Source organism: Triticum urartu, chromosome 6A, assembly GCF_056163025.1.
Source record: "Triticum urartu cultivar PI428250 chromosome 6A, HENAU_Tu73, whole genome shotgun sequence".
NCBI lineage: Eukaryota > Viridiplantae > Streptophyta > Magnoliopsida > Poales > Poaceae > Triticum > Triticum urartu.
This window is the reverse complement of record NC_141878.1, coordinates 30,599,390-30,624,902: the sequence shown is the minus strand read 5'-3', so window position 1 is coordinate 30,624,902 and position 25,513 is coordinate 30,599,390. Positions and strand designations below refer to the sequence as shown.

General features: G+C 44.3%; 1 long non-coding RNA gene across 1 annotated transcript; it reads left to right on the top strand.

The window, feature by feature from the left end:
• Positions 1-21,841: 21,841 nt before the first annotated feature.
• LOC125517672 (uncharacterized) lies at positions 21,842-24,523 on the top strand. Its single transcript, XR_007287718.2, has 4 exons — positions 21,842-22,398; positions 22,877-22,964; positions 23,657-23,756; positions 24,297-24,523. It is a non-coding gene; the product is annotated as an uncharacterized LOC125517672 (long non-coding RNA).
• The last annotated feature ends 990 nt before the right edge of the window (positions 24,524-25,513 follow it).

Here is a 25,513-nt window from a genome sequence, read left to right as displayed (position 1 = left end):
TGATACACATATTCATAATGTTGAAATCAAAAGATGCAGAGTTGATAATGATAGTGCAACTTATTTGTGGCACTGCCGTTTAGGTCATATCGGTATAAAGCGCATGAAGAAACTCCATGCTGATGGACTTTTAGAACCACTTGATTATGAATCACTTGGTACTTGCGAACCGTGCCTCATGGGTAAGATGACTAAAACGCCGTTCTCCGGTACTATGGAGAGAGCAACGGATTTGTTGGAAATCATACATACAGATGTATGTGTTCCAATGAATGTTGAGGCTCGTGGCGGATATCGTTATTTTCTCACCTTCACAGATGATTTAAGCAGATATGGGTATATCTACTTAATGAAACATAAGTCTGAAACATTTGAAAGGTTCAAAGAATTTCAGAGTGAAGTTGAAAATCATCGTAACAATAAAATAAAGTTTCTACGATCTGATCATGGAGGAGAATATTTGAGTTACGAGTTTGGTCTACATTTGAAAAAATGCGGAATAGTTTCGCAACTCACGCCACCCAGAACACCACAGCGTAATGGTGTGTCCGAACGTCGTAATCGTACTTTATTAGATATAGTGCGATCTATGATGTCTCTTACCGATTTACCGTTATCATTTTGGGGTTATGCTTTAGAGATGGCTGCATTCACGTTAAATAGGACACCGTCGAAATCCGTTGAGACGACGCCTTATGAACTGTGGTTTGGCAAGAAACCAAAGTTGTCGTTTCTGAAAGTTTGGGGCTGCGATGCTTATGTGAAAAAGCTTCAACCTGATAAGCTCGAACCCAAATCGAAGAAATGTGTCTTCATAGGATACCCAAAGGAGACTGTTGGGTACACCTTCTATCACGGATCCGAAGGCAAGACTTTTCTTGCTAAATTCGGAGTTTTTCTAGAGAAGGAGTTTCTCTCGAAATAAGTGAGTGGGAGTGTAAGTGCATCTAGTGCCACCCCTAGTTGGTTTTGGAGTATTGACGACAAACCTAGTTGAGGGACTAATGTGTTTGTGAGAATTGCAGGAAAACACAGGTAGAAGTCCCTCATTGATTCGGTTTTACTACCAGAGATGACCCCTAAAAATGTACGAAGACATTGAAGACAATGGTGGTTTATGAAGATATTCATATTAAAGACAATGACATGAGAAGACTCCCTATGAAGCTTTTGGAACTCGAAGACCTAGATCCTTCGTAGTTTTATTTCATTCATGTTGTGTCATAGGAACCACCGTACTGTTAAGTGGGGTCGAAGAGAACCAGTCAGAATGACTGAAGTGATGCCTAATTCAAATCCTATGTCTTCGAGCGAAGCCTATGAGAGAAAATCTTGTCCAGAGTCAGACAAGTCAGCTTTACTTGTAGCCCAAGTAAAGTTGCCATGTGAGTTCAAAATTCGACCGTTGGTACACGTGTCAGTTCCTTAGTGACCCAGGGTCATTTTGGACAGATCAGGTCGGTTTGCCAAGTGGCTATAAATAGTCCACCCCCCACAACCATAAACGGTTGGCTGCTCAGATTTCAGTGCACGGCTTTTGTCGTTTGAGAGAAACCCACCTCGAAGCCTTTGAAAGAAAAATTCCCAGTGAGGAGAAAAGCCCTAACCACCCAGAGCTAGAGTAAATTGGGCATCACTCAAGTCTTCGTGTCTGTGTGATTTGAAGACTTATTACACTTGAGGACTGTGCATCCTCCAGACGGTTAGGCGTCGCGTTCTGAGCATCCAAGAGAAATTGTGGATTGTCAGTGAACGAAGTCTGTGAAGGTTTGGGAGTCTACCTTGAAGACTTACCTGAGTGATTGGGCGAGGTCTGTGTGACCTTAGCTCAAGGAGAAAACGGTGAGGACTGGGTGTCTTGGACTAAGTGTCCTTGACTGGGTGTCCGGGACTGTGTGTCCTTTGGTTTAAATACCTAGCCGCTCCAACCAGACGTACAGTTGTCACAGCAACTGGAACTGGTCCAACAAATCATTGTCTTCAACGTGTCACTGGTTTCATCTTCACTTCCTTTCACTTACAGTTATTCATTGTGAAGCCATTGCATGCTTGCTTTATCTTTTGTCTTCACAACATGAATGTATGATCTGTTCGGCTTCATAACTTCTTCCTACCTGATCCTTATTACACTGAAGCTGTTTGTCATTGCGCTTTCACTCTATTGAATACATGACCATGGCTGGCCTAGTGTAATCTAACTTCCGCTGCATAGTAATAGGCATGATCTTCACTGTTTGTCTTCACAACTCTCACGTTTTGAAGACTTTCATAAAAATCGCCTATTCACCCCCCCTCTAGTCGATATAACGCACTTTCAATTGGTATCAGAGCATGGTGCTCCCTTGTTCTGTGTGATTCGGTTTAACCACCTGGAGTTTTAGCTATGTTGACTGCAGGGATAATCAAAGTCTCCGTTGCTTGTCCCGTCTTCGATGGAACTGAATATCCCTACTGGAAGAATAAGATGCGCATGCATCTTGAAGCCATTGACGTCGACCTATGGTATGTCATCGAAAACGGCGTTCCCAAGGCTGGAGAAGGTGTCACTGCTGCTGATGTCAAGAAGTTCGTTCAAATGGACTCTACTGCCAAGAATATCATCTGTGGTCATCTGACCAAAGGACAGTATGGCCGTGTGAGTGCCTTGAAGACATCCAAACTGGTCTGGGATTGGTTCTCCAATGTTAATGAAGGCATATCAACCCAGAGAGATCAAAGAATCAGTGTCCTTCGCAATCTCTTCAACCGCTTCAAACGAAATGACAATGAGAATGTCCAGCACACCTTTGATCGGCTCACTGACATCACAAATGAGCTTCAAGCCCTCGGCGCTACTGAGATCAACAAACATGAAATCGTCAAGACGCTGCTGAGATCACTTGATAGTTCGTTTGACATTCTGGCCCTGATGATTCAAGAACGTCCTGATTTCAAGACACTCGATCCGTCTGACATACTTGAGAGGCTCAACACACATGAGTTTCAGCTTTCTGAGAAAAGAGATATCTACGGTCCAAACTATGGGCGAACTCGTGCCTTGAAGGCAAAAGCTGTCTCCCCATCTGAAGAAGAATCTGACTGCAGTTCTGATGATCCTGAAGACATTGGAAGAGAACTTGCAATGCTAGTGAAGAAGTTTCAAAAATTCACCAAGAAGAAAGGCTTCAGAAAATCTTCACGATCAAGCTCAAGGAATGACGAAGCTTCTGCTCATGACTACAAGAAGAAAACATGTCACAAGTGCAAGAAAACTGGGCACTTCATCTCTGAGTGTCCACAGTGGGACAATGAGAACAGAAGGAAGAAGAAGAGCAAGGAATATGATTCTGACGACAAGAAGAAGAAGAAACACTCAAAGTCTTCTTCCAAGTCTTCATCAAAGTCTTCATCACACAAGAAGAGCTCATCTGGCAAGGCGCGTGCGTTTGTAGGCAAGGAGATGGATTCAGAGGAGGAATCCGCATCTGAGGAGGCAGAGGTGGAATCTGAGGAGGAGTCTGATTCTGGCATTGCGAGTCTGGCTACAGCATACGTCGCCAAGTCCATCTTCAACACTGAAGTCAATAATTGCATCACCTACACCGACGCAAATGACAAGAACGACTCCACTCCTACCTACTGCTTCATGGCACGCGGTGCCAAGGTAAACTCACGCACCACTCGCTATGAAACATCCAGTGATGATGACTCTGAATGTGATTCAAAACCTAGCTACAAAACACTTGCTAAAATTGCAACTGAACAACAGAAAGCTATGGAACACATTCAAAAACTGTTAGACAGAAGCGATGATCTGTTGGGTGCTGAAATGACTCGATCTGAATCCTTAATTGAAGACATAAAAAACCTTCACGTTAAGTATCAGGAACTTGAAGATCGTCATGATACTCTCTCAACAACTCATGAAAAGCTTTCCTATGACTATCTTCAAAGGAAGCAAGAACTTGAGAGATTGAGGGTGGCTCGTGAAGATCTTCAAAAGGAAAACGAGTCACTTCGCGCCGAACAGATCAGTTCCGCTCAGGAAGGATTTGAACCACCATGTCTTAAATGCATTGAGCGTAATAATGCTAATTCTATTGCTGAATGTTCCACTGCTACTACTGTTCCAATATCTTCAACTGTTGATGTGGCAACTAACCCCTCTGCTGAGGATACCACTGCTATTGCTGATGAGAATGCTAGGTTGAAGACATTGCTTGAAACAGGGATGTACAAAAGTCTGAAAGGGCATCAAACATTATGTGATGTCCTTAAGAAGCAGATTCTGAACCGAAACCCTAGGAAAGAGGGTGTTGGGTTCGTGAGGAAAATCAATGCAGATGGCTCTTACTGGAAACCTGAGCAGTACCCCAAAACTACATGGGTTGCTGCAAAGGAACTTTCAGCAGATCCATCCAATTTATCTGGCTTCACTTGTGCTAACCCAATTATCATTGATGAATCCTTTGATGCAAACTATAAACTGTTTAAGAATCAGAATGGTGAAGTGTTTGCCAGGTACATTGGTACTAACTGCAGGAATGGACCGCCTATGAAGAAGATCTGGGTTCCGAAAACATGTCTGGAAAATCTTCCTGTGAATGTCCTCATGACACCTCACTTGAAGAAGACAAACCTCGGTCCAAAGGCTTCATACAGACAGAGGACTCACCTGAGTCACACTAACGCAAATGTTTTGCAGGGAAACCACACTCAGGCATATGAATATGAGAGCGGTTCATCGAACCGTCATGTTCATATGACCAAAAATCTTTCTGCTTATGCCTATGAGTATTATTGTCCCCCTGCTAGACTGTTTGCTAAGGCTTCAAAGCCAAAATTCTCAGATGCTGCACTTAGACTCATAGCTTCTAAGCCACCCTTGAAGATGTGGGTGGTTAAGAAAGCTTAACTCTCTTTTGCAGGGAAAGGTCTCCAGCACAAAAACAAAATCTTCTGATGCTATTGCTGGGGACCATAAAAATCTTGTGGGGCGCAAGATAAACTGCCCAAATGGCATCATTATGTACTTCGTTCCTGAATCGCATGCTACTCTCCCCATTAGTCCTAATCTGGATCTAAGTTTTCATAACCCACTGGTTCGTCAAATGTTTATGCTTCACAACACTCTTCGTGAAGCCTATCCCCCTAACTGCACTGTAGGGTACGATACCAGCGACTTCAAAGTCTTCAGAATGGATTATTGACAGTGGGTGTACAAATCACATGACTGGCAGAAGAAGCCTTCTTATGGACTCAACTTTACGTCCATCCGACAAGAGCCACATTACATTCGCTGACACTGGTAAAAGTAAGGTATTGGGTCTAGGTAGAGTTGCAATCTCAAAGGATCAACACATGGATAAAGTCATGCTTGTTGAATCCCTTGGCTTCAACTTAATGTCTGTCTCAATGCTTTGCGATTTGAATATGATTGTAATGTTTGGCAAATATCGCTGCCTGGTGCTAATGGAATCTGACAAATCTCTAGTGTTTGAAGGGTATAGGAAAGGTGATTTGTATGTGGTAGATTTATCAACAGGACCACAACTTGCAGTATGTCTTCTTGCAAAAGCTTCAGAATGCTGGCTTTGGCATCGAAGGCTTGGGCATGCTGGCATGAGGAACCTCCACACCCTTGCGAAGAAAAAGCACGTCATAGGCATCGAGGGCGTCAAGTTCAAGAAAGATCACTTATGCGGTGCCTGTGAAGTAGGGAAGATGACAAGGGCAAAACATCCTTTGAAGACAATCATGACCACTACTCAACCCTTCGAACTGCTCCACATGGATCTTTTCGGTCCCACTCACTACTCAACTTTTACTACTTCTGCATGCCTCTATGGCTTCGTAATTGTTGATGATTATTCTAGATATACTTGGGTGCACATAATCCTTTACAAGACTGAAGTGCAGGATGTCTTCAGACGCTTCACAAATCGAGCTATGAACAATTTTGGCGCCAAGATAAAGCACATCAGAAGTGACAATGGCACTGAATTCAAGAACACTGGCCTTGATACATATCTGGATACCTTGGGCATCACACATGAATTCTCAGCTCCATACACGCCACAGCAGAATGGCGTCGTCGAACGCAAGAACAGAACACTCATTGAGATGGCCAGAACAATGCTAGATGAATACTGGACTGAAGCCATTGATACTGCATGCCATACAATCAATCGTGTTTATCTTCACAAGCTTCTGAACAAGACATCCTATGAACTCCTAACTGGCAAGAAGCCAAATGTCAGTTATTTCAGAGTATTTGGCGCAAAATGCTGGATCAAGGACCCACACCACACATCAAAGTTTGCACCAAAAGCACATGAAGGCTTCATGCTTGGATATGGAAAGGATTCGCACTCCTACAGAGTCTTCAATCTCTTCCACTACAAAGTGGTTGAAACAGTGGATGTGCGATTTGATGAAACCAATGGATCACAAAGAGAGAAATTGCCAAATGTGCTAGATGAAGTTCCAGCAAATGAATCAATCAAGCTTATGGGAACTGGAGAAATTGTACCTTCTGAAGCTCAACCTGAAGAAGAACTTACCATCTCAGCACCTGATCCACATGAAGACAATGCTCAGCCTGAAGATATACCTTCAAATGACCACATAGATCAGCAAGAGCAAAGTCTTCGCCCCACACACCCTCGGGTTGCAAATGAAGTACAAATTGACAAAATACTGGACAGCATCAATGCACCTGGTCCACTCACTCGTTCAACGGCAACTCAGCTAACAAACTTCTGTGGGCATTTCGCATTTGTCTCAATATCAGAACCCAAGAAAGTTGAAGAAGCCTTCATGGAACCTGAATGGATTCAAGCTATGCAAGAAGAGCTTCAACAGTTTGAGCTGAATAATGTATGGGAACTGGTTAAGCGTCCTGATCCACGGAAGCACAACATAATAGGCACCAAATGGATATACCGCAACAAGCAAGATGAGCATGGTCAAGTTGTCAGAAACAAAGCTCGTCTCGTTGCTCAAGGATATACTCAAGTGGAGGGCATTGACTTTGATGAAACATTTGCTCCTGTGGCTAGGCTTGAAGCCATACGCATACTGCTGGCCTATGCAAATCATCATAACATACTTCTCTATCAGATGGATGTGAAAAGTGCCTTTCTCAATGGCAAAATTGAAGAAGAAGTGTATGTTGCACAACCACCTGGCTTTGAAAATCCAAAACATCCTGATATGGTATACAAGCTCAACAAGGCACTGTATGGCCTCAAACAAGCCCCTAGGGCCTGGTATGATACACTCAAGTACTTTCTGAAAAGCAAAGGCTTCATACCTGGTTCCCTGGATCCCACTCTTTTCACGAAGACATATGATGGTGAACTGTTTGTGTGCCAAATATATGTGGATGACATTATCTTCGGCTGCACCAATCAGAAGTATAGTGAAGAGTTTGGATATATGATGCAAGAGCAATATCAGATGTCCATGATGGGGGAGCTGAAGTTCTTTCTCGGTCTTCAAATACGCAACAACGCAACGGCATCTTCATATCTCAAGAGAAATATCTTAAAGAGTGCCTGAAGAAGTTCGGTATGCAAGATTGCAAAGGCTTCACAACAGCAATGCCAGCCAAGCATCATCTGGGTCCCGACGACAATGGTAAAGAGTTCGATCAAAAGGTATACCGCTCCATGATTGGGTCTTTGCTTTATTTATGTGCATCTAGGCCAGATATCATGCTTAGTGTTTGCATGTGTGCTCGATTTCAAGCGACACCAAAGGAGTCGCATCACTTAGCTGTGAAGCGAATTCTTTGATATTTGGCTCACACCCCAACTCTAGGATTATGGTATCCAAAGGGCTCAGAGTTTGATCTGGTTGGATTTTCGGATGCTGATTATGCTGGTGACAAAGTTGATCGCAAATCTACATCAGGCACATGTCATTTTCTGGGACGATCACTTGTATGTTGGTCTTCAAAGAAGCAGAACTGTGTATCTCTCTCCACTGCTGAATCTGAATACATTGCTGCTGGATCTTGCTGCGCTCAGCTTCTGTGGATGAAGCAAACACTCAAGGATTATGGCATTCATCTGAAGCAAGTGCCACTTTACTGCGACAATGAAAGCGCCATCAAGATTGCCAACAACCCAGTTCAGCACTCGAAGACAAAGCACATTGAAATTCGTCATCACTTTCTCAGAGATCATGTTGTGAAGGAAGACATTGATATCATACACGTCAACACTGAAGAGCAATTGGCAGATATCTTCACCAAGCCCTTGGATGAGAAGAGATTTTGCAAGTTACGGTGTGAGCTAAATATCTTGGAATCCTCAAATGTCCTGTGATCAGGCACACATCCTAACACTTATGCATATTGATGACTTAGATGTGCAACACACGAAGTAGCGTATATCTTCAATCAATGAAGACATACATTCTAAGTGTGAATACATTAATGTGGAATTTGACTTCGGAGCGCCACGATAATTGTGCGCCGTGTCTGGGTCTAATACTTCCTATACGGTGGGTAACGCCACCACCAAACGTTCTATTTTGAAGTATTTCACTCATGGCGTTACCTCGCAATGTCTTCACATTTGGTTTGGCTTCATTCTCAACATGTCTTCATGATTATCTTCACCGCGTTGATTATATGGATATATATGTACTGATGTTCTGTCCTCTACAGCATTCACTTATAGCTATGTCTTATTGGTTGAATCTTTTTGAACTAAGTGAATGTGATCGGACCCTAACCTCTCTATGCTTTCTATCTCAAACTCTATCTCTCCAAGTCATATGCATTCTGTTGAAACTGTCGAATGTCTTCACTGTGTCCTTGTTAGCCGAAGACATTGAGACAACCATAAAAGTCCGTTTTTAATGCTCATTCCTCCACATAAGATCCGTAGAAGCAGGAACGACCGCCCGACAATTTAGGCGTGCATGGGACGTGGAACAAATCCCAACCTTCCTCTAACTGGCCACGCGTGCCCCAAATGTGAACCGCCAGGGGCACCTGGGTAATAGCACAGTGCCGCCTCTGAGTCTATAAATTCACACTTACCGCGGTCATTATCTCCTTCCTCCACCTTCGCACGAACCCTAACGCCACCGCTAGCACTCGACGACGCCGGCGACGAAGCGCTTCACTGCCGCAACCTCTCTGACGCCGTTTTCACGCCGACAGCGGACATCGCTCTCTCCGCCGTCACCGTAGGTGTCTTCCGTCGCCAAGTTAGGGCACGGAGGATCGAACTGCTCGGCCGCAACTCTCACTTTGTCTAGCAGTTCCAAGTGTGGTAAATAAAACCTCTTTTTACAGCTTCTTTTGATCCTACAGTTCAGTCACTTTCTGCCATAAGTGAATGTCTTCGCATAATGAGGTCAATGTCTTCTAAACCGATTTATCTTCAAAATCTTCTGAGAATGCATATGACCTCTTCCCCTTCCCTCGCACCTTAATGCTGTCACAGGTACATGTCCGTGGGAGAATCCTTTGGTTCTCATAGTCTGCATTCATTTGCAGAGTACTTGCAGCATCACATCAACTCGCCTAAAGCCAGTTCTTGCAAAAGGAAGCCTTTGAAGCCTTTGAACATCTTGAAGCCTTCCAAGTTATTCATGGCTTCAGAAACAGCAGCAAGGAAGGGAGGCAGACAACGACGTGGTGAAACGTCCAAAGATCTGCCTGATGAATTGGCAGAGATGTACAAAACTGATCCTGAAGAAAGCTATGGTCAGCGCAAGACACGAATCCAATGGATTCGAAGATATTGGGCAGAGCAATGGTTCCACTACCGCTTCGTCACTCAGGAATATGCGGAGAAGTGCGCCATCAAGAGACCGTGGGGAGATGTATTATACAAAAATCTCGTACCCAGGTCCAGAGACGAAGCCATTGCTCAAGGCTTCTATCCATGCATGGTGAGAGGACCAAAGCCAGCTGAAGCACATCCGTCATCACTTCTCTGGTGCCGCGATGATAATCTCTTCAAGCGCAACTTTCAGTTTGCACAACAGTCAGCGAAGATAAACAAGAAGAAATTTGGGCTTGACTTCAACCCTGGTCCCTCCTCACCAAGGGCAGATGGCACACGCGACGCCGATCCCAATATCATCGGGCCGTATGCCAATCTTGCAGGCCTCATCACTCGCATTCTAGTCCAAGGGACTGCCGTGAACGACCCTCCAGAAGATACTGAGTCTGATGATGCCCCTGCTGCTCCGAAGCCAAAGCAGAAGAAGCCAAAAGCTCCAAAAGCTTCAAAGCCAGCCGCTTCTCCCAAAATCTCAAAAGTGAAGCCATTGGCAACTGCACCTCCTGAAGCCAGTGTGCAGTCTGAAGGCTTATCACGAGTGTCCAAGCCCCAAGAAGCCAAGAAGCCTCAGCCACATACAGGCAAAGAGCTTACAGCTGCTGATATTCTGCGCTGCGAAACCATTGATCTCTCAAGCAATGAAGATCTTGGAGATGACGCTCTCGAGCAGCTCATCAAGAGCAAGGAGGAGGCTGAAATCTTCAACAATCTGCCTCTGTTTGATGTCGCCATCATCCACAACTTCATCGATGAATGGTTTGACACACCAGACATAAGCCTCAATGATCTGCAGCTACCCATAGGCCTCAGCGTTGCCTTTCAAGGTGCAATTGCTTCAGAACTTGCAATAGCCCAGCGAATTGTAGAACTGAAGCAGAAAATTGATCATGAAAAGGCTTAGTTCAAGAAGCACGTGGCCAAGCTCAGTGTGCAAGAAGTGAAAAACTTCAAGATCATGTTGCACGAGCTGAAAGAGAACTTCCTGAAGACGCGTGCCGAAGCTCAAGGCTCGCTAGAACGCATGAAGACTTTGGCTGATCGCTGCGTGCAAGCCTACAATGAGGCAGAAAAGCGCAAGGCACTTGGGCGTCCTGGCATTGACCCCAGGATGGCCGCGAAGAAGAAAAAGAAGGCGGCTGTGCCCAAACCTGAAGCGCCAAGGTCAGAAACTGCTCCGATTGTCTTCCCCGCTGCAACGACTGGCTCGAAGCCAAAGAGTCGATCAACCGCCTCACAGCACAAGAAGACACGGACTGTAGAGGCTGAAGCTAAGAAGAGAAAACATTCTGAAGCCTCTCCTTCTGAACCCATCATCAAGAAGCGCAAGACCAAGAAATCTCGGGCTGCTCCCACAGAGCCCCTGATAGTTGAACCCCTCTGCGTCCGCTATCCTGACACAGATCGTCAGTTAACAGTGCATGAGCCTGCTTTCATAGAGGCTCCGCACGCTGAAGACATTCCAGCAGCCAACCCCAATGCTGCTGAAGACATTGGTCCCCAAGACAATGTGCAAGGTGATGCAGCCCTTCCTCAGCTTGAGATAAGCGAACAGATCAGTATTGGTCGTCCATTGACGCCAATCACACAAGATGCGTCGTGGGCAGATCGCCCACAGGAGGAAGATGAGCCCCAACCCACTGCAACTCCACCGGCGCCTACACTCCGTAGGCTTCGCAAAGGACCAAGGGCTCAGGCTGCTGAAGACATTCCGGCTGCATCAGCCGAAGAGCAAGCAGAAATACCACAAGCTCCAACTCCCCCGCACCAACAAGAAGCAGTTCTCAAGGAGAACGTGCCTGAAGCTGAAAATGTTGAGGCTGCCACAAACAACGCCGAAGAAAATGTGGAGCCCTCCCCAACAACAGCTTCAGAAGACACCGAAGCTACTGCTCCTGAACATTCTGTGCCTGAGTCTGCTGCCGGACCACAATTCAACTATCATATTGCACACAGGCCCCAGGTCCAGAAGCCGATCCCACGACTACCAAGGTTCCCAGGTCCTGCATCAGCTCCTGGTTCCTTCAACATCAACGGCTTCAGGGCAGATAACACGTTTTTCGACCGCTCCAAGAACCCTTATTCAAGGGAATGGATTGTATCAGATAGGTTCTGGAGCCATCAACAGCGCAGCTATTATTCATGCATCCTCTACAACCAAGGCCGCATCTTTCCTCACAAGCGCCTTGAGATTGAAGCTGTTGCAGGTCTGCCTGGTCTGGAAGAAGCACTGGATTGCTTCAAGCAAGTGGGTTTGCTGCCATTTATCACTGACGAAGAGCACTGGAACGAAGAGCTTCTGCTCCAGTTCTATGCCACTTTGCATATCAAAGGCTATAACAGAGATCCAAAGACATGGATCTTGGAGTGGATGACAGGCAATATCCATCATGAAGCCAATGCTTTCGACCTAATTGAGCTTACCGGCCTTCCCACTCCTGGCGAATTCTTTGAAGAAGGGTGCCAACTCCATGCTGAAGCAATTGAGAGCATATTTCAGCGTCCTGAGCCAGATATGAGTAAGATGCTCTCAATGATGAAGCCATTTCCTCCAAATGCACCCTATCCAACTAGGTTCTTCGTTGAAGACTTAGAGTACCTGCCCAGAACAATATATCACATCATAAGGCGGACTCTCTGGCCAGTCAAGGGACACTCTCGATATGCAACGATTGATGGTGCAACGAAGACTCTCATCTTCTGCATTCTTCATGGCAAATGCTTCAATGCACAGGATCTCTTCATCCGTCAATTTGCAGCGTCTACTTCAGAACTGTTTGGATTAAAGTTTTATGCTCCTTGGGTTATGAGGCTGATCAAGCTTCACTCTGCAATCTCCTATCAACCCTCAGCCCGCAATCATAGGATATTTTTGCCAGATGTGGACACATCTGCTGAAGCAATATATCCAGAGCCGGCCAAGCAACCACTAAGTCTTCAGAATGCAGAACACCAGAGCTTCACTCAAAATATTGAAGGTGTTGAAGCTCTCTCCCGAGTGTATCCAATGGCTGGCACCACACGTGCCCCTGCATCAACTGAAGCCACCAACAGCACAGCTGCAAAGAGACCCAAGAAGCGCGCTCGTGCACTCAATGACAGAGAGCTTCTTGTGGCTCTTCACCAAAAGCAAGATAGGCATCACGACTGGCTCAAGAGGCAGATGAGAAGCATCATGCAAGACGTCAATCGCATCAGAAATCTGGCAACCAAGAATGCATTTGTCACACACGAGACCTGTCGCCGCACTTGGAAGGGCCTCACCATGATGTGCCCTAAAGCTGAACTGCATGAGGATGGCTTCACAGAGCACTTCAAATTTGACTCCACGCCTCCAAGAAGAGCGGTGATGCGCAGCACACCATCACTTGAAGAGTCAGAGTTCTCTTCTTCTACTGCCACCGTGTCTGCCCGGATTATTGAAGAAGAAGACGACGCGACATCATCTCCACCTGCTTCAACGCGCGTCGAATCTGCACCAAGCTCGTCTGCACCGCCGCTAAACAACTCCACCGACCCTGCTGCGCCTGGGAACGCGTAGAAACCTCTATGTATTCAAACCTTTTTGGTCATCACTGACAAAAGGGGGAGAAGCATATGATGGTTATAGTCTTCAAGCGGGTCACTATGGGCGGGTGCCTTCATATTTTTGCTACATTTTGCTTCGTGCTTACAACTCCCTTTTTTTTGCTACATTTGCTTCATTGAGTTGTAACACTTAGCCTTGATGGTCGTCTGCTACCTGTTTGTCACTCCGTTTTGCGAAGATAAATTCCGCATGTGCGACGATAAATTCCGCACTCATCTCATTCTACAGACGTCCATTTTCCATTATGCATGTCACTATCTTCATATACTTTCACATGCATAGTGGATTGTCATAAGTTGAAGTGGATCTCCACAAGTACAACCTGCCATGTGCATTTGCATTCAAGAAGCAAATTACTTAGATGCACATCTTCAGGGGGAGCCCTTGCAACTTATGAAGACAATTCTTTTACAATTTCACAAATTATGTTTCCCGTTGAAAACTTCAACTAGTTTGTCATCAATCACCAAAAAGGGGGAGATTGTAAGTGCATCTAGTGCCACCCCTAGTTGGTTTTGGAGTATTGACGACAAACCTAGTTGAGGGACTAATGTGTTTGTGAGAATTGCAGGAAAACACAGGTAGAAGTCCCTCATTGATTCGGTTTTACTACCAGAGATGACCCCTAAAAATGTACGAAGACATTGAAGACAATGGTGGTTTATGAAGATATTCATATTGAAGACAATGACATGAGAAGACTCCCTATGAAGCTTTTGGAACTCGAAGACCTAGATCCTTCGTAGTTTTATTTCATTCATGTTGTGTCATAGGAACCACCGTACTGTTAAGTGGGGTCGAAGAGAACCATTCAGAATGACTGAAGTGATGCCTAATTCAAATCCTATGTCTTCGAGCGAAGCCTATGAGAGAAAATCTTGTCCAGAGTCAGACAAGTCAGCTTTACTTGTAGCCCAAGTAAAGTTGCCATGTGAGTTCAAAATTCGACCGTTGGTACACGTGTCAGTTCCTTAGTGACCCAGGGTCATTTTGGACAGATCAGGTCGGGTTGCCAAGTGGCTATAAATAGTCCACCCCCCACAACCATAAACGGTTGGCTGCTCAGATTTCAGTGCATGGCTTTTGTCGTTTGAGAGCAACCCACCTCGAAGCCTTTGAAAGAAAAATTCCCAGTAAGGAGAAAAGCCCTAACCACCCAGAGCCAGAGTAAATTGGGCATCACTCAAGTCTTCGTGTCTGTGTGATTTGAAGACTTATTACACTTGAGGACTGTGCATCCTCCAGACGGTTAGGCGTCGCGTTCTGAGCATCCAAGAGAAATTGTGGATTGTCAGTGAACGAAGTCTGTGAAGGTTTGGGAGTCTACCTTGAAGACTTACCTGAGTGATTGGGCGAAGTCTGTGTGACCTTAGCTCAAGGAGAAAACGGTGAGGACTGGGTGTCTTGGACTAAGTGTCCTTGACTGGGTGTCCGGGACTGTGTGTCCTTTGGTTTAAATACCTAGCCGCTCCAACCAGACGTACAGTTGTCATAGCAACTGGAACTGGTCCAACAAATCATTGTCTTCAACGTGTCACTGGTTTCATCTTCACTTCCTTTCACTTACAGTTATTCATTGTGAAGCCATTGCATGCTTGCTTTATCTTTTGTCTTCACAACATGAATGTATGATCTGTTCGGCTTCATAACTTCTTCCTGCCTGATCCTTATTACACTGAAGCTGTTTGTCATTGCGCTTTCACTCTATTGAATACATGACCATGGCTGGCCTAGTGTAATCTAACTTCCGCTGCATAGTAATAGTCATGATCTTCATTGTTTGTCTTCACAACTCTCACGTTTTGAAGACTTTCATAAAAATCGCCTATTCACCCCCCCTCTAGTCGATATAACGCACTTTCAGGGAGAAAAGTAGAACTTGATGAGGTAACTGTACCTACTCCCTTATTGGAAAGCAGTACATCACAGAAACCGGTTTGTGTGACACCTACACCAATTAGTGAGGAAGCTAATGATAATGATCATGAAACTTCAGATCAAGTTACAACCGAACCTCGTAGATCAACCAGAGTAAGATCCGCACCATAGTGGTACGGTAATCCTGTTCTCGAAGTCATGCTACTAGATCATGATGAACCTACGAACTATGAAGAAGCGATGGTGAGCCCAGATTCCGCAAAATGGCTAGAAGCCATGAAATCTGAGATGGGATCCATGTATGAGAACAAAGTGTGGACTTTGGTTGACTTGCCCATTGATCGGCAAGCAATTGAGAATAAATGGATCTTCAAGAAGAAGACTGACGCTGACGGTAATGTTACTGTCTATAAAGCTCGACTTGTTGCAAAAGGTTTTCGACAAGTTCAAGGGATTGACTACGATGAGACCTTCTCACCCGTAGCGATGCTTAAGTCTGTCCGAATCATGTTAGCAATTGCCGCATTTTATGATTATGAAATTTGGCAAATGGATGTCAAAACTGCATTCCTGAATGGATTTCTGGAAGAAGAGTTGTATATGATGCAACCAGAAGGTTTTGTCGATCCAAAGGGAGCTAACAAAGTGTGCAAGCTCCAGCGATCCATTTATGGACTGGTGCAAGCCTCTCGGAGTTGGAATAAACACTTTGATAGTGTGATCAAAGCATTTGGTTTTGTACAGACTTTTGGAGAATCCTGTATTTACAAGAAAGTGAGTGGGAGCTCTGTAGCATTTCTGATATTATATGTGGATGACATATTATTGATTGGAAATGATATAGAATTTCTGAATAGCATAAAGGGATACTTGAATAAGAGTTTTTCAATGAAAGACCTCGGTGAAGCTGCTTACATATTGGGCATTAAGATCTATAGAGATAGATCAAGACGCTTAATTGGACTTTCACAAAGCACATACCTTGACAAAGTTTTGAAGAAGTTCAAAATGGATCAAGCAAAGAAAGGGTTCTTGCCTGTGTTACAAGGTGTGAAATTGAGTAAGACTCAATGTCCGACCACCGCAGAAGATAGAGAGAAAATGAAAGATGTTCCCTATGCTTCAGCCATAGGCTCTATCATGTATGCAATGTTGTGTACCAGACCTGATGTGTGCCTTGCTATAAGTCTAGCAGGGAGGTACCAAAGTAATCCAGGAGTAGATCACTGGACAGCGGTCAAGAACATCCTGAAATACCTGAAAAGGACTAAGGATGTGTTTCTCATATATGGAGGTGACAAAGAGCTCATCGTAAATGGTTACGTTGATGCAAGCTTTGACACTGATCCGGACGATTCTAAATCGCAAACCGGATACGTGTTTTTACTAAACGGTGGAGCTGTCAGTTGGTGCAGTTCTAAACAAAGCGTCGTGGCGGGATCTACATGTGAAGCAGAGTACATAGCTGCTTCGGAAGCAGCAAATGAAGGAGTCTGGAAGAAGGAGTTCATATCCGATCTAGGTGTCATACCTAGTGCATCGGGTCCAACGAAAATCTTTTGTGACAATACTGGTGCAATTGCCTTGGCAAAGGAATCCAGATTTCACAAGAGAACCAAGCACATCAAGAGACGCTTCAATTCCATTTGGGATTTAGTCCAAGTGGGAGACATAGAAATTTGCAAGATACATACGGATCTGAATGTTGCAGACCCGCTGACTAAGCCTCTTCCACGAGCAAAACATGATCAGCACCAAGGCTCCATGGGTGTCAGAATCATTACTGTGTAATCTAGATTATTGACTCTAGTGCAAGTGGGAGACTGAAGGAAATATGCCCTAGAGGCAATAATAAAGTTATTATTTATTTCCTTATATCATGATAAATGCTTATTATTCATGCTAGAATTGTATTAACCGGAAACATAATACATGTGTGAATACATAGACAAACATAGTGTCACTAGTATGCCTCTACTTGACTAGCTCATTGATCAAAGATGGTTATGTTTCCTAACCATAGACATGAGTTGTCATTTGATTAACGGGATCACATCATTAGGAGAACGATGTGATTGACTTGACCCATTCCGTTAGCATAGCACTTGATCGTTTAGTTTGTTGCTATTGCTTTCTTTATGACTTATACATGTTCCTATGACTATGAGATTATGCAACTCCCGTTTACCGGAGGAACACTTTGTGTGCCACCAAACGTCACAACGTAACTGGGTGATTATAAAGGTGCTCTACAGGTGTCTCCGAAGGTACTTGTTGGGTTGGCATATTTCGAGATTAGGATTTGTCACTCCGATTGTCAGAGAGGTATCTCTGGGCCCTCTCGGTAATGCACATCACATAAGCCTTGCAAGCACTGCAACTAATAAGTTAGTTGCGGGATGATGTATTACGGAACGAGTAAAGAGACTTGCCGGTAACGAGATTGAACTAGGTATTGAGATACAGACAATCAAATCTCGGGCAAGTAACATACCAATGACAAAGGGAACAACGTATGTTGTTATGCGGTCTGGCCGATAAAAGATCTTCGTAGAATATGTGGGAGCCAATATGAGCATCCAGGTTCCACTATTGATTATTGACCGAAGACGTGTCTCGGTCATGTCTACATTGTTCTCGAACCCGTAGGGTCCGCACGCTTAACGTTACGATGACAGTTTCATTATGAGTTTATATATTTTGATGTACTGAAGGTTGTTCGGAGTCCCGGATATGATCACGGACATGACGAGGAGTCTTGAAATGGTCGAGACATAAAGATCGATATATTGGACGGCTATATTCGGACACCGGAAGTGTTTAGGGTGATTTCGGAGAAAACCGGAGTGCCGGAAGGCTTACCGAAACCCCCCGGGGAAGTATTGGGCCTGAGGGGAGAGAGACGGCAGCAGCCCAGGAGGTGGCGCGCCCCCTCCCATGGGGAGTCCGAATTGGACTAGGGGAGGGGGGCGCGGCCCCTCTTTCCCTCTCCCTCTCCCTCTCTTTCCTTCCCCCTTCCCTCTTCCTAGTTGGACTAGGAAAGGGGAGTCCTACTCCTACTAGGAGGAGGACTCCCCCCTCCTTGGCGCGCCTCAAGGGCCGGCCGGCCTCCCCCCTTGCTCCTTTATATACAGGGGCAGGGGGGCACCTCTAGACACACAAGTTGATCTTCATGATCGTTCTCTTAGCCGTGTGCGGTGCCCCCCTCCACTATAATCCTCGATAATATTGTAGTGGTGCTTAGGCGAAGCCCTGCGATGGTAGAACATCAAGATTGTCACCACGCCGTCGTGCTGACGGAACTCTTCCCCGACACTTTGCTGGATCGGAGTCTGGGGATCGTCATCGAGCTGAACGTGTGCTAGAACTCGGAGGTGCCGTAGTTTCGGTGCTTGATCGGTCGGGCCATGAAGATGTACGACTACATCAACCGCGTTGTGCTAACACTTCCGCTTCCGGTCTACGAGGGTACGTAGACAACACTCTCCTCTCTCGTTGCTATGCATCACCATGATCTTGCGTGTGCGTAGGAATTTTTTTGAAATTACTATGTTCCCCAACAGTATGATGGGGTGGTATCCTCTTTTGAATGATTTAAGTGACTTGACTTGGCACATGTTCACGCATGTAGTTGAAACAAAATCAACATAGCCTTCACGATATTTATGTTCATGGTGGATTATGTCCTACTCATGCTTGCATCCAATGTTTATTAATTTTAATGCATGTACATGGCTGTTGTCGCTCTCTAGTTGGTCGCTTTCCAGTCTTTTGCTAGCCTCACTTGTACTAAGAGGGAATACTGCTTGTGCATCCAATCCCTTAAACCCCAAAATTATTCCAGATGAGTCCACTATACCTTCCTATATGCGGTATCTACCTGCCGTTCCAAGTAAATTTGTATGTGCCAAACTCAAAACCTTCAAATAAATATTCTGTTTTGTATGCTCGAATAGCTCATGTATCAACAAAGGTTGTCCTTATCTTCCGTGTTAGGCGGGTTATTCTCAAGAGGAGTGGACTCCGCTCCTCACTCACGAGAAAATGGCTGGTCACCGGGATGCCCAGTCCCATGCTTTATGCAAACTAAATCAAAATTTATTGCAAACAAAACTCCCCCTGGGACCTGATGTATGTTGGAGGCACTCGTTGTTTCGAGCAAGCCATGGATTGATGCTTGTTGGTGGAGGGGGAGTATAAACTTTACCATTCTGTTTGGGAACCGCCTATAATGTGTTTACCATGGAAGATGCCGCCATCTTTAAGTTGTTACGTTGACAATGAAAGTATACCGCTCAAAATACAATTTATCTCTATTTCAAAACCGAGCTCTGGCACCTCTACAAATCCCTGCTTCTCTCTGCGAAGGGCCTATCCATTTACTTTTATGTTGAGTCATCACCCTCTTATTAAAAAGCACTAGCTGGAGAGCACATCTGTCATTTGCATTCATCATTGTTAATTTATATGGGTATGACTATGATTGGATCTCTTTTACCATAAATTACAATGTCTAGTCAGTCCTTGATCTTTAAAGGTGCTCTGCATTTATGTTTTGCGGTCTCAGAAAGGGCTAGCGAGATACCATCTTGTTATATCATATTATGATTGTTTTGAGAAAGTGTTGTCATCCGAGATTTATTATTATGACTTGCTAGTTGATTATGCTATTGATATGAGTAATGATGAGACCTGAGAATTATTGCAAGTGTGGTTAGTTATGATCTATGCTGAAAACTTGAATGCTGGCTTGACATAGTTACAACAACAACAAGAGCAAACAGAGTTTGTAAAAGTTTTTCTTTCTTTCTTTCAGTTTGTCAACTGAATTGCTTGAGGACAAGCAAGGGTTTAAGCTTGGGGGAGTTGATACGTCTTCATCATATCTACTTTTCCAAACACTTTTGCCCTTGTTTTGGACTCTAACTTGTATGATTTGAATGGAACTAACCCGGACTGACGCTGTTTTCAGCAGAATTACCATGGTGTTGTTTTATGTGCAGAAAAAAAATATTCTCGGAATGACCTGCAAGTCCACGGAACATCTTAGAAAAAACAATAAAAAATTCTCGCCAAAGATGAAGACCAGGGGGCCCACACCCTTCTCACGAGGGTGGGGGGCGCGCCCCCCTACCTCGTGGGCCCCCTGTTGCGTCTCCGACTCCAACTCCACCTCCATATATTGAGTTTCGATGAGAAAAAAATCAGAGAGAAGAAATCATCGCGTTTTACGATACGGAGCTGCCGCCAAGCCCTAAAACCTCTCGGGAGGGCTGATCTGGAGTCCATTCAGGGCTCCGGAGAGGGGGATTTGTCACCGTCGTCATCATCAACCAACCTCCATCACCAATTTCATGATGCTCACCGCCGTGCGTGAGTAATTCCATCGTAGGCTTGCTGGACGGTGATTGGTTGGATAAGATTTATCATGTAATCGAGTTAGTTTTGTTAGGGTTTGATCCCTAGTATCCATTATGTTATGAGATTGATGTTGCTATGACTTTGCTATGCTTAATGCTTGTCACTAGGGCCTGAGTGCCATGATTTCAGATCTGAACCTATTATGTTTTCATGAATATATGTGAGTTCTTGATCCTATCTTGCAAGTCTATAGTCACCTACTATGTGTTATGATCCGGTAACCCCGGAGTGACAATAATCGGGACCACTCCCGGTGATGACCATAGTTTGAGGAGTCCATGTATTCACTATGTGCTAATGCTTTGTTCCGGTTCTCTATTAAAAGGAGGCCTTAATATCCCTTAGTTTCCAATAGGACCCCGCTGCCACGGGAGGGTAGGACAAAAGATGCCATGCAAGTTCTTTTCCATAAGCACGTATGACTATATACGGAATACATGCCTACATTACATTGATGAATTGGAGCTAGTTCTGTGTCACCTTATGTTATGACTGTTACATGATGAACCGCGTCCGGCATAATTATCCATCACTGATCCGGTGCCTACGAGTTTTCCATATACTGGTTCTCACTTATTTACTTTCCCGCTGCTACTGTTACAATCACTACAAAATACCAAAAACATTACTTTTGCAGTCTTTACTTTTGTTGCTGCTACCACCACTATCATATTACTTTGCTACTAAACACTTTGCTGCAGATATTAAGTTTCCAGGTGTGGTTGAATTGACAACTCAGCTGCTAATACTTGAGAATATTCTTTGGCTCCCCTTGTGTCGAATCAATAAATTTGGGTTGAATACTTTACCCTCGAAAGCTGTTGCGATCCCCTATACTTGTGGGTTATCACTCACCAACAACTGCATAAAAGAGATTTTCGATGTCGGCGAAACTCAGGTATTCCAGAATTGCAACGATAAAATTGTGACGACAACACCGCGGAGCTCAACTCCCCGGGACACTGCCACAACCCCTAAATGTTAGGAGGCACCAAGAACCACTACAAGAAACCTGTTAATCCATGACGGATTTCCCATGACAAATTCGAAAACTGTCATGGACGACCTGGTACAGCCTCGCAAGCCCGCTCAAGCCCGCCTAAGCATTCCCCATATAAAAAATGCAAACCCTAAAACTTCTCCTCAACCCACTCCCTCTCTCCCTCCTCCGCAGCCTTTCCTCTCTCCCGAGCCCCCTCTCTCCCACACACGACTCCTCGCGCCGCCACCCGATTCCGATGACTTCCCGCGGTATGGCCGGTGCGCAGCACACCCTCATCTTCCTCCCGCCCCGCTCCTTCCTCCCCTGTAGCTAGATTCACAGCTCCCGGCCACCAGCGGTCGCCGGCAGGCCCTCCCCATGGCTAGGGTTTCGGCGACGGGGCAGCTCCGATGGATCCTCTCCGTCGCCTATCGCCTGCTAGATGGTGCTCCTAGAACATGGAAGCGCGGATGCCCTCCTCCCTCGGGATGTGCTGAGGCGACGCAACCTGCAGTGGCATACTCGGGACGAGTGCGGGGGCCACGGCCTTGTCTCGCTCGAAGATGGTGGCAGCGAACGCCGGTAGTCCTTCTCGTCCTCTACCTCCAATGACACGTTTCGGTACAACTTAGGCACCTCTGCCCCTGAAGCCTGTCCTCCCATCCGGTGATGTATAGATCGTCCTCGCGTGCGTCGATCTGCCTCCTCCTCGACGCGACACCTACAACCTGGATGTGGATGTGGTAATCTCTCTCTCTCCCTCCCTGTACCCAAAATCTGGATCACACTTGTATCTGTAGTCACTTGCATCTGTACATAGATACACATGAATAAGTTTCTCATTAATTTGTGAGTACATTCTACTTAACCTAATTGTACTTGCTGCCCTATAAGCGATGAGAAGGAATTGTTTCATGAAAAGGGCCAAACACAATGATAACGACCCTTGCATTAGTTGAAGGGGTCAAAGAAATAGCATCAAAATATATTGAACTGAAATGTACTAATATATTGAAGTGAAAGTTACTATGCACATAATTTTGCAGAGCTAAATGTATTGCGGCTATCCTACCATGATTGCATATATTGAAGTGCAAAAGGATTTGGATGTGAGATGTAGGCACGTCCATTCTTTTAACTGGTAGTTTTTACCGTGTGGCAATATATTTTATATTCTTGTTTTCTTATGATACATTTTCATACATTTTTTGTATTTCGTAGGCCAGTTTGAGTGCATTCACATTCTGTTTCTCCGAGCTGGTTCAATACAACCACACACAAGTTACAATATTGCTGACCTAGAACAAAGGTAGCCTCTATGTTCTTATTCATTATCAGTCTGCAAGAATTCAGTTAGTGGAGTAAGACATTTTGGAAGGCATAATTCTTTTAAGATTTTGATTCTGTTTAGATAACATTTACATGCTAGTATTAGTGAAATGAAACTGCATATCTGATTTTCAAACCAATTTCTTTGGTCTGGACAATATAGTCGGTACACCTCTGCTTGGTCGCCACCGACAATATAGAAGTAGTAGTACAGTTTTAAGTTTTGGTTTTGTTAAGATGTAGTCTTGGCCTTGCATCTTCAATGAAGAGTATTTGCTTGCTTTCACATTAGCTTTATTGGTGGGCTGCTTGCTGAACGTAAGATTGCTCTGTACTTATTTCCTCTGCTTACAACATACTAGCATCAGTATTTTAACTGCTTAAAGCCATTTGCTCTTGTTATTCATGATGTTGCAAATTTCTGTAAGGAATTCGAAAATAGTTCAAGAGTTACTCATTTGCATCACAAAGAACCAAAAGATGCCAGAGTGGCGTTCACACTTATTTTGATACATACGAGCATATTTTCAAGCCGCTAAAGCTGCAAGTTATAAACAGAATTTACATAATGTTGCTTCTATTCCGCACACTAAAAAGGCAGCTTGTACTTAGAGCTGAATGGAAATATTCTGTAATTTTTGTTTGATAAGTTTTTCCATTCCATTGATCCAGGTTTGGGTCTTCTCATTCAGTACACAATGTAGCTGAGCTTGAGGCATCAACCAAGGAGCTTGAGACGTTGCTTGTTGAAAAAAATAATCAAGAAACACATGTAAGTACTATGGTGCAGCAGTTCCATTGTTTTCTGTTCCATGGCATATGGGATGAATCAGTAATGCTCTGTCTATGCAACAGGGAACATGATTTCTTACATGGTATTCTTCTCCTTGACCGATGTGTAAAATTGTGATGTATTGTTGTATTATGCCCTCTTCTGTGCTCCTTGCTATATTGTAACCAGTGAGTACCCTCACCCATATCAGTATCACACACCTTGGGAATTCTTCTTTGGGAGCTTGCAGATTCTATTAGTCGTCAACTTAACTCGTTCAGAGAGGAAATGCAGTTTAAGGACATGTATTAAATGCAAGTAAATGTAAGTGGGCAACCCCTAGCCTTGAATATATATAATCGTTATGCAAAGTAGTACTTCAATAATTATAACAATTTAGGTTTCTAATTTTTTTCGGCGGATTTATATGGCCTCAACTTTTGCTGCTACAATACTTGAGTTCTCTGATGTATAATTTGTTATGTTGACACTTATAGGTCATCTCTAGAAATGTCTAATGTTTGTTATAATTTTGCACAGATCATGTTATTCCTACCTTGTGCAGCCTATCACATATGCCATGGACATTGTAGCTGTGAACAAGAGGGCCAACGACAAGAAGTTGAATAATAATCTTTTTTATATGTTTTTGACGTAAACTCCATATTGTCAATTGATGTTGTAAATTGTCTATTCACGGAGGATTTTGTAAACTGCTATGTTGTATATATAGGTGGATGGCTTCATAATACATGTTCTCTGTACTGTAAGACACTTGGGAAATACTTCGAATTGGGCCAGAGTTGGCATTATGATCTGTGTAAATGCTAAAATAATGTACTGGCTCAAAATATCATGGAGGCAAATGGGTTAATTGGCTGGATATAAAATTTAAAATTTACATAAATCCATGACGTTTTCTATGACGAAAACCAGTATCCATGTAGGCAGCCACGTCATTCCAATAGGTCAATCCAAAATGCTACGTGGCACTTGTCTGTGACGGCCTATTCTGTCACAAATGCTCGGGCCTAGTTTGGGCTGTGCGGGCCTGGGGGTAGACCTGTGACGGTCAAGTACCGTCATGGACGGTGTGGCGTGAAATTATGACGCGATATACATGACGGATCTGGAATCCGTCATGCCTGACCATCCTTGACAGATTTTCACTGCGCTGTGACGGATTGGAACCGTCATGTATTAACATATTTCTTGTAGTGAACAATGTTCTCGTCACAAAACCATCGGAACGATTCCAAGATACCTGTGTGATCCTAAATTTTTTTTAGTAAATTTGAGAAGAGAAGAGTCAAAACTCTACGCCAGGATGCCTCACCAGAGCGACGAAGGGACTGAGGAGTAAAAAGAATCCTACTCTCTGATATATATAATCCTAAAGGACTCAAAACATTTTTCTAGACTCAACAACGCCAGCGATTCGATCAAGCAGGGGGCTCCTAAGTCATGGAAGGCTCTGATTACCAACTTGTAACGCCCACGATGCGGCTATATCTCCCACGTGTCGAAGCACGACTTAGAGGCATAGCCGCATTGTAAGCAATGTTGCAAGAGGGGTAATCTTTACACATCCCATGTACTGAATAAGGAAAGAGATACATAGTTGGCTTACAATCGCCACTTCACACAATATATGAGTAAAGCATTACAACATCCAGATACAATCAAGGTCCGACTACGGAACCAAAATAGAAGAAGACCACCCCTAATGCTACAGATCCCCGATCGCCCCAACTGGG